General features: G+C 53.3%; 1 long non-coding RNA gene across 2 annotated transcripts; it reads left to right on the top strand.

The window, feature by feature from the left end:
- Positions 1-1,173: 1,173 nt before the first annotated feature.
- LOC103666561 lies at positions 1,174-9,345 on the top strand. 2 transcript variants are annotated; one of them, XR_005831513.1, is made up of 3 exons: positions 1,174-1,381; positions 7,471-8,939; positions 9,030-9,345. It is a non-coding gene; the product is annotated as an uncharacterized LOC103666561 (long non-coding RNA). The 2 variants fall into 2 exon arrangements; XR_569547.2 differs by lacking the exon at positions 9,030-9,345 and having other exon boundaries at positions 7,471-8,978.
- The last annotated feature ends 5,312 nt before the right edge of the window (positions 9,346-14,657 follow it).

The raw sequence follows: 14,657 nt of genomic DNA, 5'->3' as shown, positions 1-14,657 counted from the left end.
GAGCTGCTGGTGAGGTCGGAGCACAATAGGAACGTGGGGTTTTCCTGAAGCTGAGGGAGGTGAGAGCTTGAAGAAGGGTGTGGCTCACTCCAAAGTCAGAGGTCACAGAGAGGCACCAAAGAAAGTCAGAGGTCACAGAGAGGCACCCAAGAAGCCACCGGATCTAGCCATCAGGGGTTGTCAGTGCCCTGGGCAGGAACATTTTCCCAGCACAGTAGGACTCAACTTTGGAGAAGCTCCACAGTGAAGGGCTTTTCTTTCCCAGTGTACCTAGGGTGACTTATGGCCCTTCCAGTGTCCCCTCTAGAGCTCCCATTCACCCTGCCCACTCCCTAGGTCCTCAGCACATGAACTCAGTGTTTATTCCTGGTGGGGCTGTAAACTGTAAGAACCACCACCAGAAATCCTGCAAAGCATATTATCTCATTTGAGCCTGTTTCAGTCCAAGAAGTCTGTATTATTTTCATACCCACCTAACCGATGAGCAAACAGAGGCCCTGATCAGGGGCTTACTTGGCCGACACCGGAGACAGGATCCATCCCTAACTCGTGGGTGGTAGTCACGAAAAACAAACCCAGGACATGTGAACCTACCATATCTGGACCGCGCGGTTCTCCAATTTGAGCCCGCACACAATCACCAGAGATTGGTATGAATTCTTAGACTCTTGGGCCCTCACTGCAGAGAATCTGATTCAGCAGGTGCAAAACGGTGTCTGGGGACCTGTCTGGTGAACCGGCACCCCGGGTGATTCTCCTGCAGGTGACGGAGGGCCACTTTGGGGGCAACATTAACCCCATCGTGCGCGGCGCACACGGTGGAATTTCAGGCCTCAGAGTGGTCCAGGACCCTGACGCTACTGGTTTCTAGCCATCGGTTAGGGCCCTGGCTGCAGCTGGGAGCTGGGCCGGGGCTGGGGGAGGCAGAGAGTGGTAATAAAGAAACAACAGGAAGCTCAGCTTTTATTAGCGCCGGGTAGTCGCAGCTGCAGGTGAGTAATCTGATTTCTGCGGCGTCCTGTTTTCTCTGCTGCCTGGCGGTTCCTCGACACCCACTCACCTGCCACCAGCCACGGGAGAAAGGGCGGGCGGGTGGGAGGATGGGCGTGGGGCGCCACCCGCCCGGGTCCCTCGCCCGCGCCCACGCGGGCCCAGCCGCCGCGCCGCGGCCACCGGCGCGCACCTGGCACGCTCCGCTGCGGGAAGCGGGGCTCGCGCAGCGGAGGGAGGTGGCGCGCACGCGCACTGGCGGCCCCGTCGCCACCGCGCCCCTCCCGCGCCAGCTGCACCCCTGCCGCCCCCTCCCCGCACTTGGGGGTGTCGAAGGCCTGGTGCCCTCGCGGTCTGCGTCGGGCTGGTGAGACGGGAAAGAGATGTGAAAGTAAGTGCTGGACCAATACCCAGGCATTAGGAAGACCCTAAGAGAGGCAAGTCTCTCAACTGCTCTGTGCCTCAGTTTCCTCATTTGTAAAATGAGAATGATGAACCCTTCCTCATGAGCCCGTAATGCTAACAAAGCACCTAGAACCCTCGTGCATAATAAGGGCAGTAGCTGTCGCTGTGGTCATTAATATTGCTGTTAGCCCCATCTGGAAGCCTCATTCTCTCTTCTTATCCAGGGATGCTGGCCTTCCGTGCTTTGCAGCCCCCATCTGAGAAGTGGGGAGGTTGGGGAGGGCTTGGATCAGAAAAGTCTGAAGGTCTGAGAGAGTCAGGGGCTTGCCCAAGACTGGGGATTGGTTCTGTCCTTAACTGAATCAAGTTTTCCACTTGTGAAATGGGGGTAATAACACCCTCCCTGACAATTCACAGAGATGCAAAGACCAAATGAGAAACCCAGAAACACTTTGTAAACTGTAAAGTGCTGTCCATGTGAAAAGAACTGAAATTATGGGTTTTTCCAGGTGCCTCTTTGTCTTAAAGGGTGAAGGATTAATCAGAACCAAACTAGATTTAGCCAGTGAGTTTCCCAGGATCCCCATGAGAAGGGCCCCTTGGCATTCACCTTCTCTGGCAGGGTGCACTGCATCCTGCCTCATTGGCACAAGGGTGGAGAGGGAGATCCTACCCTCAGGTGGCTCATGGTCCAGTTAACCAAGAGGCAACAGTGTCATGGGAGCTCTGAGGGTGGGGGGAGTGGACCCTCTGGAGGGGGGTAGGGGATACAGGGAGGAGGACTTCTCCGAGGAGTCAGTCTTGAGGAGACCCTTTGAGGCATGGATGTAGTTCGGGTGGGGAGAAGGGGAGGCACATTCCAAGCAGAGACGGTCCCGGGAGGAAAGTCTGGGACAAGAAAGTATGTAGTGTGTTCAGGGAAGGGCATGAAATGTGTCTGAAATGCGGGGTGGGAAGAAGAGAGGGGTGCAGGATGGAGATAATTGGGCAGGGCTTCCTGTGCCACAGTAGGGAGCTTGGCTTTGTCCTGAGGTTGATGGGGAGCCTTGCAGGGTTCAAAGCAGGGGAGCCATGTGGTCAGGTGTGGGTTCTAGAGAGATCACTGTGGAAACAGGGATGGAGGATGGATAAAAGGAAGAGGAAAGAGACAACAGATTGAAGCTATTGCAGTGAGTTGAAGGTGGCATGAACCAAGGCAATGGCAAGGGGGCAGGAGAGGGGGACAGACAGGAGGGAACTTTCCAGAACAGAACAGCATTACATGTGGCAGAACAATTTGAGGGAAAGAAGGTAAGGACAACTGGATTTTTTTTGTCTCTGGAACCCAGGAAAGGAGCCAGGGGAGGTCGTGTCAGGGTACATGTCATACATCCATTTCTTCAAGGGCCGTCTGCACCAGACCCCAGATGTGGGAGTAGATAAGATCCAACGTCATCCATGGGAGGCGAGAGAGAGAGAGAGAGAGAAAGAAGGGAATGTTGTATTGGGGATCTTTGGTTGTAAGTGACCCAAACTCAGCTCAAACCAGGTTGAGGGGGAAAGATTTTTAAAGGAAAAGTAGAGATTGAGAATGTAGTGGCTTCTTTACCTTGGAGTTTCAAAGGGTGTGTCAGCTTCAGGCACTGCTGGATCCAGGGTTCCTAATAATGTCCCCACCCCATCAGTCAGTTCTGTTGGCTTCTGCCTGTCTTGAAGAATGGGCCTCCTCCTCGCCCATGGCATCTCCAGTCCCAGGAAGGATGCTCACAGGTTCACATTCTGTCAGCTCACACTTCAGCTGGTCCCTGCTGGCTCTATCTACGGTCCCAGGAAGGGCTCTGCTGGACCCAGCCAGCATCACATACCCTAGCCCAGTCATTGTACCAAGGAGAATGTGGCCCTGTGGTTGGCCTCCTTGCCCTTCCCAGCATGTGGGACCCTGTGATGGACACCCTATTAAGCCCACATGGATGGGAAATGAGAGGGGTTGGAAATATGCCAGACAGGTAAAATAAACTACATCCCTGCTTTGGTTCAGTCCAAGATATGAGGGCAGAACTCAGAGGACACCAACTTCTACGAGCTGGACAGAACTTGAGAAGGAGACCAAGTAGTATGAGAGAGGTTCTGGGTCTTCCGGGGGGGAGAGCAGTTGTACAAGGAGGGAACGGGCAGAGGCAAATTCTGGAAGGGGTGACAGACTCCTGTTCTAGGCTCCACCCAGCCACCTTCACCTGGATGGAAAGGGTGTGGGTCCTGCTTCCGCCCATATAGGTGCTCCCCCCTCCTCCAGCAGAGCCTGTTTCCTTATCTGAGAAATGATGATTCCAACAGAACACCCACCCCAGAGGGCAACTGAGAGGTGTGAGTAAGATGGCGCTGGGAAATGTTTGTCTGCACGCCTGGCACATAGTAAGTGCTCAGTAAATGGGAGCTGTGCATGATGCTGGGGAAGAAATCGTAGCAGTAATAGCCCCCGGATTCCTGCCGGCATGATAGGGTGGAAAGTAGAGCTGAAAAATTCAGCACCACTGAGGCGTCATTCATTCATTCATTCATTCATTCATTCATTCATTCACCAATCCTTAACTGAGCACCTGCTGTATAGCAGTCCCCGTGCCAGACAGGCAGATGTCAAGGAGGCTAGAACACAAGAGTCTGAGGTAGCGTGGGATAGAGACATGGTGGCCAGTAGTTATGACCTAAGGTGACAGGCATCACAGGTACTGGGCTGTGGGAGCACAGAGAAACTCAGTCGTACGGAGGCACCCAGGCAGCCCCCTAAGCAGTCAGAGTTTGAGCCGGGTGAAGACAGCTGACGTTTCATGTGTGCTCACGGCGGGTCAGATACTGGGTGTGCCAAACATATGAGGTAGGGACTGTTGTCCCTGTTACATGGATGAGGAAATGGGGGCCCAGAGAGGGTCGGCAGCTTGCTCAGAGTCACCATGCTTATAAGTGGGGATACTGGGGCTGGCCGAGGGCCTGACCCTTCTGGGTGAGTTTAGCAGGTGGAGAGAAGAGAGACAGGGTGGCAGGCAGAGGGAAAAAGACAGTGTGACCCAGGCACCTGGGATGGGGTGAGGGAGCCAGGATTCCCACACAGGGAAAGGCCACACCTCTGAGAGCGTGGGGCAGGGACAGTAGGACAAGCACAGGATGGGAGCCGTGACCTCTAGCAAGTCTGGTGCCTCCTGGAAGCGAACTCCCCTTATCTGTAAAATGGGGATAAGGAAGTCTGTTATCTTCATCCTCATTTCACAGATGAGGAAGCAGATTAGATCAAGGCCATCTGGCTGCAGGGCCCCCACACTGAGCCACAACACCGTGGTTCTGTTGGAGCAGATGAGATGTGAGCGTTCCTGCCAACCCTCCTCTCTGTCGCGTGTTGCCATAACGAGCACCCCAAGGGACGTGGGGAGCCTCCACAGGAGCAACCCTCAGAGGGCCCCCAAAGACAGTCCCATGCTCTTACACAGAAATGCAGTCTCTTAAGGCCCTTAGAGACGATGTCATGCATGCACTGGGGGGAAGAGTGCGTGTAACTTGCAAATAGAGAAGCTGAGCTCAGAAAAAAGGAAGTGACTTGTCCAAGGCCACACAACCAGCTGGTGGTAGAGATCCATCTAGAATGCAGGTTGCCTGACACCTGGTCCTGCACTCTTTCTCCATTCCGAAATCTACTCCTCACAAATGACCTCTCCCCTGCCTCTATGCCAGCAGTCTCCGCTGGTATGAGCATTTAGTACGGACCAGGCGTTTCATCTGTCTTTATCTCTGGTCCTCCGAACTACCTGAAGTATTATCCAGGATAGCCATAAGGTCTAGAAATAGAGATAATACATGGTTTACTGATAGTACATTACAAAACATGTAAAGTAATAATCCGTCCAGACTCTGCCACCCCAGAAGTGATACAATTCCATTTTACAGAAGAGAGAACTAAGGCTAGAGATGTGACAAGTCTGTCTCGGGGGCTTACAGCTAGGAAACAACAGGGTGAGGATTCATGTGTGGGCATTTCTGACTCCAAAGCCAGGGTGTCCTGTCCCTACCCCGAGCAGCTGTCCCGTAAGGGATGAGAGGACCTGCCAAGGGAGGGGAGGAGTGCCGGCTGGAGGCGCTGATCCCTGGTGATGAGGGAGGTAACGGTTCTTACAGTGGCTCAACGGAGTCCTTGAAGTCAGGCTGCCTGGGTTCGAGTCTTGTTCCACCACTTCTTTGTGCTGTGCCCTCGGGCAAGCCGCTGGTCCTCTCCGAGCCTCAATTTCCCATCTGTAAAATGGGGATGGTAATCACGTTGCCCGCCTCGTCGGGTCGTCGGAGGGTTAAATTAGAAGAGTGTGGCGCACGGCAAGCACGGTGGAATCTGGCCTCTTATTTGCTGGCGCCTCGTATGTATGGCATTTGGTGGCGGCGTTCTGCCCCATTGGGCCCTGGGTCGCTCACTTGCATGGCCTTGTGCATCATTGCGTATTCAGAATTTTGTATTATTTTTCTTAAAAGCGTTCCCCAATATTGTATAGACTCGGATGCTGGGGCGGCTCAGTCGGTGAAGCGTCTGCGTTTGGCTCAGGTCATGATCCCGGGGTCCTGGGATCGAGTTCCGCATGGGGCTCCCTGCTCAGGGGAGAGCCTGCTTCTCCTTCTGCCTCTGCCCCTCCCCCTTCTCATGCTCTCTCTTTCTCTCTCTCTCTCTCTCACTGACTCGATTGCTCTCAAATGCATAAATGAAATCTTAAATAAAAATATATTGTATAGACTCTACTTATATCCTGCAGAATGTGGACCCTGTGTGTGCAACATACTTGACCTGTCCGGTGCCTCAGTTTCCTCATCTGTTAAGTGGAAAGAGTTTTCGCAATGATTAGATGCAGTCACGTGTGTAGGATGCTTTGAAAGTGATCGGCACGTAGTCAATGCCCGAGAGCCGTTGGCTTCTCGAGTCAATCTCCAGCTAGTAAATACGCTAAGTGCTAGTAATGTGCTACTCGGTTTCCATTGGTCATGTTCTTTAATGCTGTTTAATTGTCACAAGCACCCTACCCATTTTATAGGTGAGAGAACAGGCTCAGAGAGGCGAGGTCACAGAGCTTGGAAGCCAGGTGGGTCTGATGCCAGACCCATGCCCCTAACCATTGCCCTGATACCTCCCTGTTTAGGAGGGGCCCCCTGGCAGCGGGACCTGGGAGACTTAGGTCACACCGCAGGCAGGCACTGGCCCCTTGCAGGGAGTCCGTGAGACCCCGCCGGGGAGGAGGCCCCCCCAAATCCAGCTGGGCCCCGGGCTCTGCCACACCTAGTACCCTTGTCCCTCCTGCCCCCTAGAGCTTCCTCTTGAGCCCCTGTCACCAGAGGCCCTGGCCCAGGTGGGGCGGGGGCCAACGGGTGACAATGACCGATTTAGAAAGTAAAGTTGCTTCTCAAACAAATAAGAAAGAAGAGGAAAGAAAGAAATGGCCTGCCCGCTTCCTGCCCCACTCTCTCTCCCAGCACCTGGGGCCCAGCTGCGAGCTGTTCTCTGCGTGTTTGTTCATCCCGCCTCCAGGAGCTTCTTAAAGCTCCAGGCCCCCTCCGCGCGGGCGGAGGGGTGATCGTGGAGCCGATGGAAACAAGCACCCTCCGTGATTGCTGCATTGTCACTGTCGAGCGGATTGTTTTGGACAACAATACCAATAATCATAACAATCTGGGTTTCCTGCACTTGGCAGAGGGGGGTTATGGGCTTAGACTTGGGTGTGGCCGTCCTGGCTGTGATTTCTGAGGTGTGAAGGCCTGGGCAGGTCATTATGTCTCTCTGGGCCTCAGTTTCCTTGCCTGCCGAGTGGGAACGGGGAGGGCTGGCGGAGGCAAGCATGAGCACCGAACACGCGGTACATGGCTGGGTGGCAGGTACTCAATCGGTCACTAAGGCCAGGGTCGCCTAGGAGCACAATTTTAAGAGCCTCCCTGGACGTGGTGGGAGAGCTCAGTGGAATGGGAGGTGGAATGATAACACCTGCTGTGTTCTAGCCTCTGTCCTAAGGGCTTTCCGTACAATTGCTCATTGCATCCTTACCACGCCATGGAGTAGATACTGTCATGCCTGTTTTGCAGATGAGATCAAAGACACCGGAAAGTGACCTGCCCAAGGTCACTACATCCGGTAGGTGCAGAGCCAGGATGAAGCCAGCCTGTCTGGGTCCAAAGCCAGAGCTCTTAGCTGCATCCACGGCGCTCGGGGTAGCTCTGGCTGCCCGGAATCTGCTTCGTGGGGTCACCACGGACACACCGTTTCCTTCTTGGACTCAGGTCTTGATCTGCAAACCGAGCAACCCGTAATACCTGCCTGCAAGACATTATACAGTCCCAAGGGAGAGTCATGGTCAGATGTAGTGACCACGCAGAGAAAGCTGTCGAATGAACATACCACGGGCTCTGGAAGCCGTGGCCGTCACTCCTGCAATTATTATTAGTTTCAGAGCCACAGGCGAGAGCCAGCCGAGAGGATGCTGAGGGCCCTGCCCAGCTCTGAAAATCTAAATCCGTGGTTGCAGCTGGGGAGTGACCCCAGGAGGCACCTGGTGAGAGGTAGCTCCACCCGTTGGGGCTAAATAAATCCCCGAGGCTGCCACCATGCCATCTGCCAGTCACCTGCCCTAATTAATGGCAAAGTCACCAACCGTGTCTGCATCCCTCCCATCCCCCACAAGCTGTGTGGCCCTGGATAAATTGCTCAACCTCTCTGAGACAGGAAAAGTACACGACCTGGCAGAGTTCTGATGGATTAGAGATAATGAGGACAAAGTGCTCAGCACAGTGCCTGCCGTGTAGCCGGGAAGAGGTGATGAGAACCTGAGCTCGGGGCCAAGCTGTGTCCCATTCCTGGCTGTGCCATTTCCTGTTGCGTGCCCTTGGGCGAGTTCCTTGGACTCTCTGAGCCTGGAAAACCGAGGAGCACAACACCTGGAATACAGTAGTCATTTACCTAAAGACTATGCTTGGTTGTGACCATTTTTTGCACTTTATAAGGATGTCCAGAGGCCCTGAAAGATCCTGGGGGCATAATGTTCCTTCCAGTGCTGGACTTCTCTCTTTGCCTCTCTAGAACTCCCCACGGTCCTTCTCCATCCTGTTCTATCCCCTTATAGGTGAATTTTGTGGGTAACATCAATGGCCTCCTTTGCCCTCTGGCTTCCGGTTGGGCAGGGTAGGAGGGCAGAGGGCGTGTAGGTACTCCCCCAGCCCCTTCCTGCAAGGTGGCCACGGCTTGGCTGTGTCCCTCGCCCAAGGGCTCCAGCCCCTGCAGGCGGCCCCGTGCATGCATACATCTCTGGCCCTGGGTCTGGGTAACTTCTCCCTCTCCGTCCTTCGGGCTACAGGTGGTAACAGCTCCCCATCTTGCCAGCCCTAGGACACCGCACCATCCCTCCTGGTCGCCCTGATTCCTGACCACGGTCATTGTTAATGGTCTCTTGATTAAACTCTTCAAACGACTCCACTTGAGTGCACCATCTGTTTCCTGCCAAGGCCCCAATCGTGGTTTAGAGTGACATGTAACCTGTTGTATTCGTCAAGGACTCCAGGTATGGCAGAATAATAAAAATCCACACTGCTTTCCCAAATACGTATTTATCCTCTTGAGTAACTTTTGCTGACTATCTGCTGTGTGCCAGGCTCTGTACAGGGAGCTGGGAGCAGAGATGACCACCATAGAGCTCTTGACCCCCAGGAGCTCCCAGACTAGCTGGGGAGACAGACACCTCAACAGACAACCACAATATTTGCCAAAAGCCGTTACAGAAGCACGTACAAGCCCTGAGGGTTGGCAGAGGAGGACCGGTTGCACTCTGGGGGAGGCTGAGAAGGCTGCGTAGCAAAGGGACTTTTGAGTAGCAGCACTGAAAGATTGTTAATAGCATAGTTTAATTCACCAAATATTTCAAAATATTACTAATGTATAATATCATCAATTTAAAGTGATATAAAAATTCTTAAGGATTTTTGCATTTTTTTCCAAGTCTTCAAAATCCAGTGTCGATTTTGCACCTACGGCACTTCTCCATTCAGCCAGGCCCTATTTCAAGGGCTGGCATTGAGCGGCCTCTCATCGAGAAGCACGGATCCGGGTCTGCCCGGCCTCGTAACAGATCTGCGAGCCAAATGGTGCCATTTCTCCTGCTTTACAGAGGAGGAAGCGGACTCAGGAGTTGGGTCACTTGCCTGAGTTCACACTTCCTGTTGGGCATGATTTGAACCCACATCTCTGTGGCTCAAAGCCTGTCTCCTCCTGCTCCCCTGTTCTGCCTCTGGGCCCGCCCTAGAGTGAAGCAGCTGACGAGGGCTGAGAAGATAAAACTCCAGCTGAGGCCCTCTGACCCCAAATCCTGTAATGTGTCTACTTCAGTTGATTCTATAGGACAGACTGGGGGATGGTAACAACCCTCCAAACTGGGTTCTGACCCCTGTTCATCTGGGGTCCCTGAGGATAGGGTGGCCGAAGAGAACCGGGGACTGCGGGTAGATTGCAGAGTTCTCTCTGGGGGGAGTTGTGAATGGGTGGAAGGCATGGGCTGCCCCGGAGGGGAGGTCTGCAGCGGTAACGGACTAGGGACGCTGGACAGCAGCCAGCAGTCACCTCGGCATCTTTGCCTACCCCGCACTCAGCAATTCCTGCCCAGCGACACACCGGATGGTCCAGAAACACCCACTCCTGAGCCCAGTGGGGTACTTGGAGTTCACAGTGAATTAGTCACAGTCATTTCCACGCTGATTTAGATGGGATGATAAAGGTAAGGCCTTCTGATGGGCAGCTTACCCAGGCTGTCATGTGCAGAGAGTCCTGGGAGGACCTTTGACCCACATCCATGCTTTGGAGGAGAAACCAGAGCCATGGAATAATGGTTGGAAGCAAGGGGAGTTCCCTGGCAAGTCCAGAGTATGTGTCGAGTGACTGTGGAGAGGTGTGTGACACTCAAATTCATGATCAGTAACTGAGTACTCACCCACCTATTTGCTGTCATCAGCTGTCACCTGCCTATAGAATCATCCATCCATCCAACCATCCATCCATACCCTGTCCACCTGTCCGCTCCTCCAGCATCCATCTCTTGATTCCTTCACTCTTTCCCCCACCCATTCACTCATTTCCCCCATCCTGCCCTCCACCCGGTCCTGTTCTGGATGCTGAGTGTGCAACAATGGGTAAGACTCAGATCTTTCTTCAAACCCAGTGAGGTAGACAGACACTTTGTCTAAGCAAGGGACGTTAGTGTGGTGATGGAGGGTTCTCGAAGGTGCAGTGGGAGCTCCAAGGAGGAGCTGCCCAGATGTCCCTGAGAGGGTCAGAGCAGGCTTCCCGAGGAAGGAACACCAGAGCTGGTCTTGAAAGAGGAACAGGGGCTTGTGAAGCCAGAAGAAGGCAGCCTGGCTGATGAGTTGGGCAGTGACGTGGGCTGGCCAGTGACACAACAGAACCCGCAACAGAAGCAGGTGAGAGGACCCCTGCCAGGATCTCACCCCAGGGGTTCCAGAGTGGCTTAAAAATGGTGACAACTCAGGGGCACCCAGCGGTCTCAGTAGGTGGAGCGTGTGACTCTTGGTCTCAGGGTTGTAAGCTCCAGCCCCACGGTGGGTGTAGAGATTACTTAAAAATAAAAGCTTAAAAAAGAAAAGAAAAGAAAAAAAAAGAAATGGTGACAGCTCAGAAGTCTGTGCCAGCCTTGCCTGGCCATGGCTTCACTTAGCACAGCACAAGCCCTGAGATTTCAGAGCTGGAAGACCTAGAGAGCATTGGAGATAGTCCTGCTGTTGTAAGTTGGGGAAACTGAGGCCTCGAGAGGAGAAAGGACACGCCAAGACACAGAGTCAGGGGTGAGGGGGCGAGCTGAGGTCTCTAACTCCCATGTGCATGTTCTTTCTGCTAGAGTCTCCCCTCCCCCATGCTCAGCAACACTGGAGGCCAAACGCTTGCAACCCCTCGGTGCCTGGCATGGTGCTGGGCCTGGAGAAAGGGACTTCCCTGCTGCCCTGTACTCCTGCCCTGTCCCCACATTCGATCAGATTGGTAAAGCTTATTCATGCTCTATCCGTTGTCCCGTGTAATTCCCACAACAGTCCCAGAGGACTGGCATTACTACTCCCTTTTACAGAAAAGGAGGCTCAGAGAGGGGAAGGGGTTTGCCCAGAGTCACACAGCTCAAACGCAACGGAGCCAGCATCCTGAGTCCCCATCCTGTACCTGATCTGAGACATCAGGCGACAGCTCACATAGCCTTGAATATCCTGGGCCCAGACTGCTGCTGTTCCATGGGAGTCGTGGGCTGTGGACAGTTCAGCAGGGACAGGGACGTGGGGGAAGGACCCTGTAAAGGAACCCCCAGTGATTGTTTTCACCTGGAACCTGCCTCCCCCACCCAGCAATGGAAAATGTGTGTCAGAGGAAGCTGCTGGTTGGGGATGGGGTAGGTGTGCGTGGGTGACAGCATGTGGAGGGGCACCACGGGGGGGCAGGATGTGCTGGGGCTGGGGGGCAAGGTCGGGGTGCTGGAACAAGGTGCAGATTCTGCCCCTGCCCGCTGCCTTTTTCTCTCTGGTTCTCACTTTCTTTTCATGCTCTCAGAACTAACAGTGCAACTTTCACTTCCAGGCGGATGGGCAGACTGTCCTGTGAAAGCTGTCCCCACGCTCTACTTTCCAGATCTCCTTGGTCAGTTCTCTGCTCAATAGTTCAGTTGACAAGCATTTATTGAGCACCTGCTGTGTGCTCAGATGCAGGGATGCAGGATGGCCCCTTCCTGGAGAAGTGCAGAATTTGGTGGAGACAGAAATATGACAAGACAGGTACAATATCTGGGTGACACAATCCAGTGAGGGGAGTGGGGGGTAGTGGGCAGAGAGACCTTCTGGGAGACAGTACACCAAGCATAACGGAGGTAATAGTAACTGCTCTTCCATGTGCCAGAGTAAAAGGCTAAGCCCTTTGAAGGCTTTTATATCTTCCATCCTCCATTCTGTGAGATAGGAGCTGCTACTATTCCCATTTTACAGGTGAGAAAGTTGAGACATTGGGATAAAAACTTACCCAAAGCGTCACTGCTAGATGCTAGGAAATGGGGGAACCAGGATTCAAAACTAGGCAGTCTGCTCTTTACCGCCCTACCGAAGAGAGGGAAGAGGGAACAGGTGTTGGGGGCAATAGGAGGGAGGGTCCCCCCCAAGGAGATGGTGTACTGGCGTTGATAGCAGAGGGCAAAGTGCTGAGAGGAGAGGCTGGGGAGCATTCAGGGTCCAGCCGAAGAGTCCCTCCAAGCATCACCCGGGCACCGGGGAGTTGTGGACAAGTTTTGAACAAAGGAGTGACATGGGCCTGTCTGTTCTAGAAAGAGACCTCCCCCCCTTAACATGGTGATCAGTGTGGACAATGGACAAAAGTTAAATGTGATTTATTTCAAAGTGTTATTAGTTTCTAAGGCTACTATAACTAGGTACCATAAAGCCAGGGTTCAGGTAACAGAAGCTTATTCTCTTTCTGTTCTGGAGGTTAGAGGATTGAAAACAAGCTGTCATCAGGGTCCTGTTGTCTAAGACTCTGGGTGGAGTCGTTTCTTGCCTCTACCTCGCTTCGGGGGGGGGGGGGCACCGGTCCTTGGCATTTCTTGGTTTTCAGCTGTATCACTCCCGTCTCTGCCTCTGTCAATAACGGTGTTTCCCTGGTGCAGGTCTCTCTTCCTAGAAGGACACCAGTCCTATTGGACTAAGGGACAACCCCACTCCCATCTGACCTCATCTTAACTAATTATATCTGCAGCAACTTTATTCCCAAATAAGGTCCCATTCTGAAGTTCTGGGAGTCAGGACTTCAACATATCTTTTGGGGGGGACGTAACTCAACCCATAACAGATGTCATTAAAGTGCTTGTCATATAGATAAATCTCAAATGTGAAAAAAAAGTCCTGTGGACGTCTCATGTCACAGTTTGAGATTCAGGAGACCTGGCCTCAGCGAATTCGTCCCCCACACTAATACTTTGCCCCAGTGAGTACTAAATACATGTTTGAGAAATACTTGACTTGTGGTCCCTTAAGGCTCTCAGGTCTGTCCTTAACAAGTTAGAGAAATAGACTAAAAGTCCCCAGAGAAAAAGTCAAGCTGCCCTCCGTCCCAGATTCCTGGCAGGCAGCTGTTCCACTGACCTGGGCACCCCCTGCCCCCCTGGCTGGGCACCAGCTTAGGGAAATAGCCAGTCAGGAGAAGGACGGAGAGGAGAGGCCTCAGCTCCCTTCCTCTCCGGATTAAGCAAACCCACTGCCCTCAGGCCTCTCCCTTGCTTCCCTATCCAGACAGGCTCAGACTATTCCATCCAGACAAATGTCTGTGCATTACCCTCGCTTCCCTGACCTGGTTCAGGCCTTTCCCTTTACCACTGGGACTAATTGCTCCAGTCTTCGAACTAATTTCTCTGCTGCCAGCACCAATCAGATCATCCTAAACATGAATCCGGTGATTTCTCTCATTGCTCTAAAACCTTCAATGGCTCCCTATCACTCTCAGAATAAAGTCCGGATTCCATAGCTTACCATTTCCAGCCTTGGACATGTTGGTCCCCAGGTAGCTCCCCGGGCTTGTTTTTCCCTATTTCCCTACNAGTGCACTATCCTACAGGCAGGGAAGGTCCAGAATTCCCATTTAAAAGAGACTGGGGTGGGGGGTGCACTCTGGTTAGCAGGGGACATGGTGGGGGCTTGTCTCGAAGTTGTCTTTGTAAGCAGGGTCCCCTGAGCATGACAGTGCTCTCCTGTTGTCTGTACCTGCTTCTTGGCATATGCTGGCCCCTCGACGTGGAATGATCTCGCCACACCCCAATTTTTCAACATGTGACTCGAAGGACATCTTCACCCTCATCATGTAACCAAAAGGACGTCTCCCAGATCCACATACAGAGTATTTTGGTTGAACTTCCTAATGAGGTTTATTCTAATCCACCTTGTGCTGAACAAAGGAAGCACCTCTCTCCCCCTTCCCCTCGAGCTAGGTGCGGAAGGGCAGCAAGGGCAGGTGCGAAAAGTGCCAGAGTGGAGACCTGGCTGCTAATACACTTTGTCAGGGTCTTGCTGCATGACCGTGGGCAAGTCACTGTCCTTTTCTGGGCCTCAGATTCTTCTCTGTAGAGTGGGGCTGGGGGTGGGGGGGAGACACCCAAGCAGGGCAGAAGCCTGAGCTAAGTTTCTCCCTCCACCCCAGGTCTGGCTAGACCTTGGTTTGGTGAACAGGAGCTTGGCGGGGGGGGGGGGGGGGGGGGGGG

The sequence above is a fragment of the Ursus maritimus genome, unplaced genomic scaffold (genome assembly GCF_017311325.1).
Source record: "Ursus maritimus isolate PB19 unplaced genomic scaffold, ASM1731132v1 scaffold_32, whole genome shotgun sequence".
NCBI lineage: Eukaryota > Metazoa > Chordata > Mammalia > Carnivora > Ursidae > Ursus > Ursus maritimus.
The sequence above is the reverse complement of the archived record's forward strand: the minus strand, read 5'-3'. Positions and strand labels throughout refer to the sequence as shown.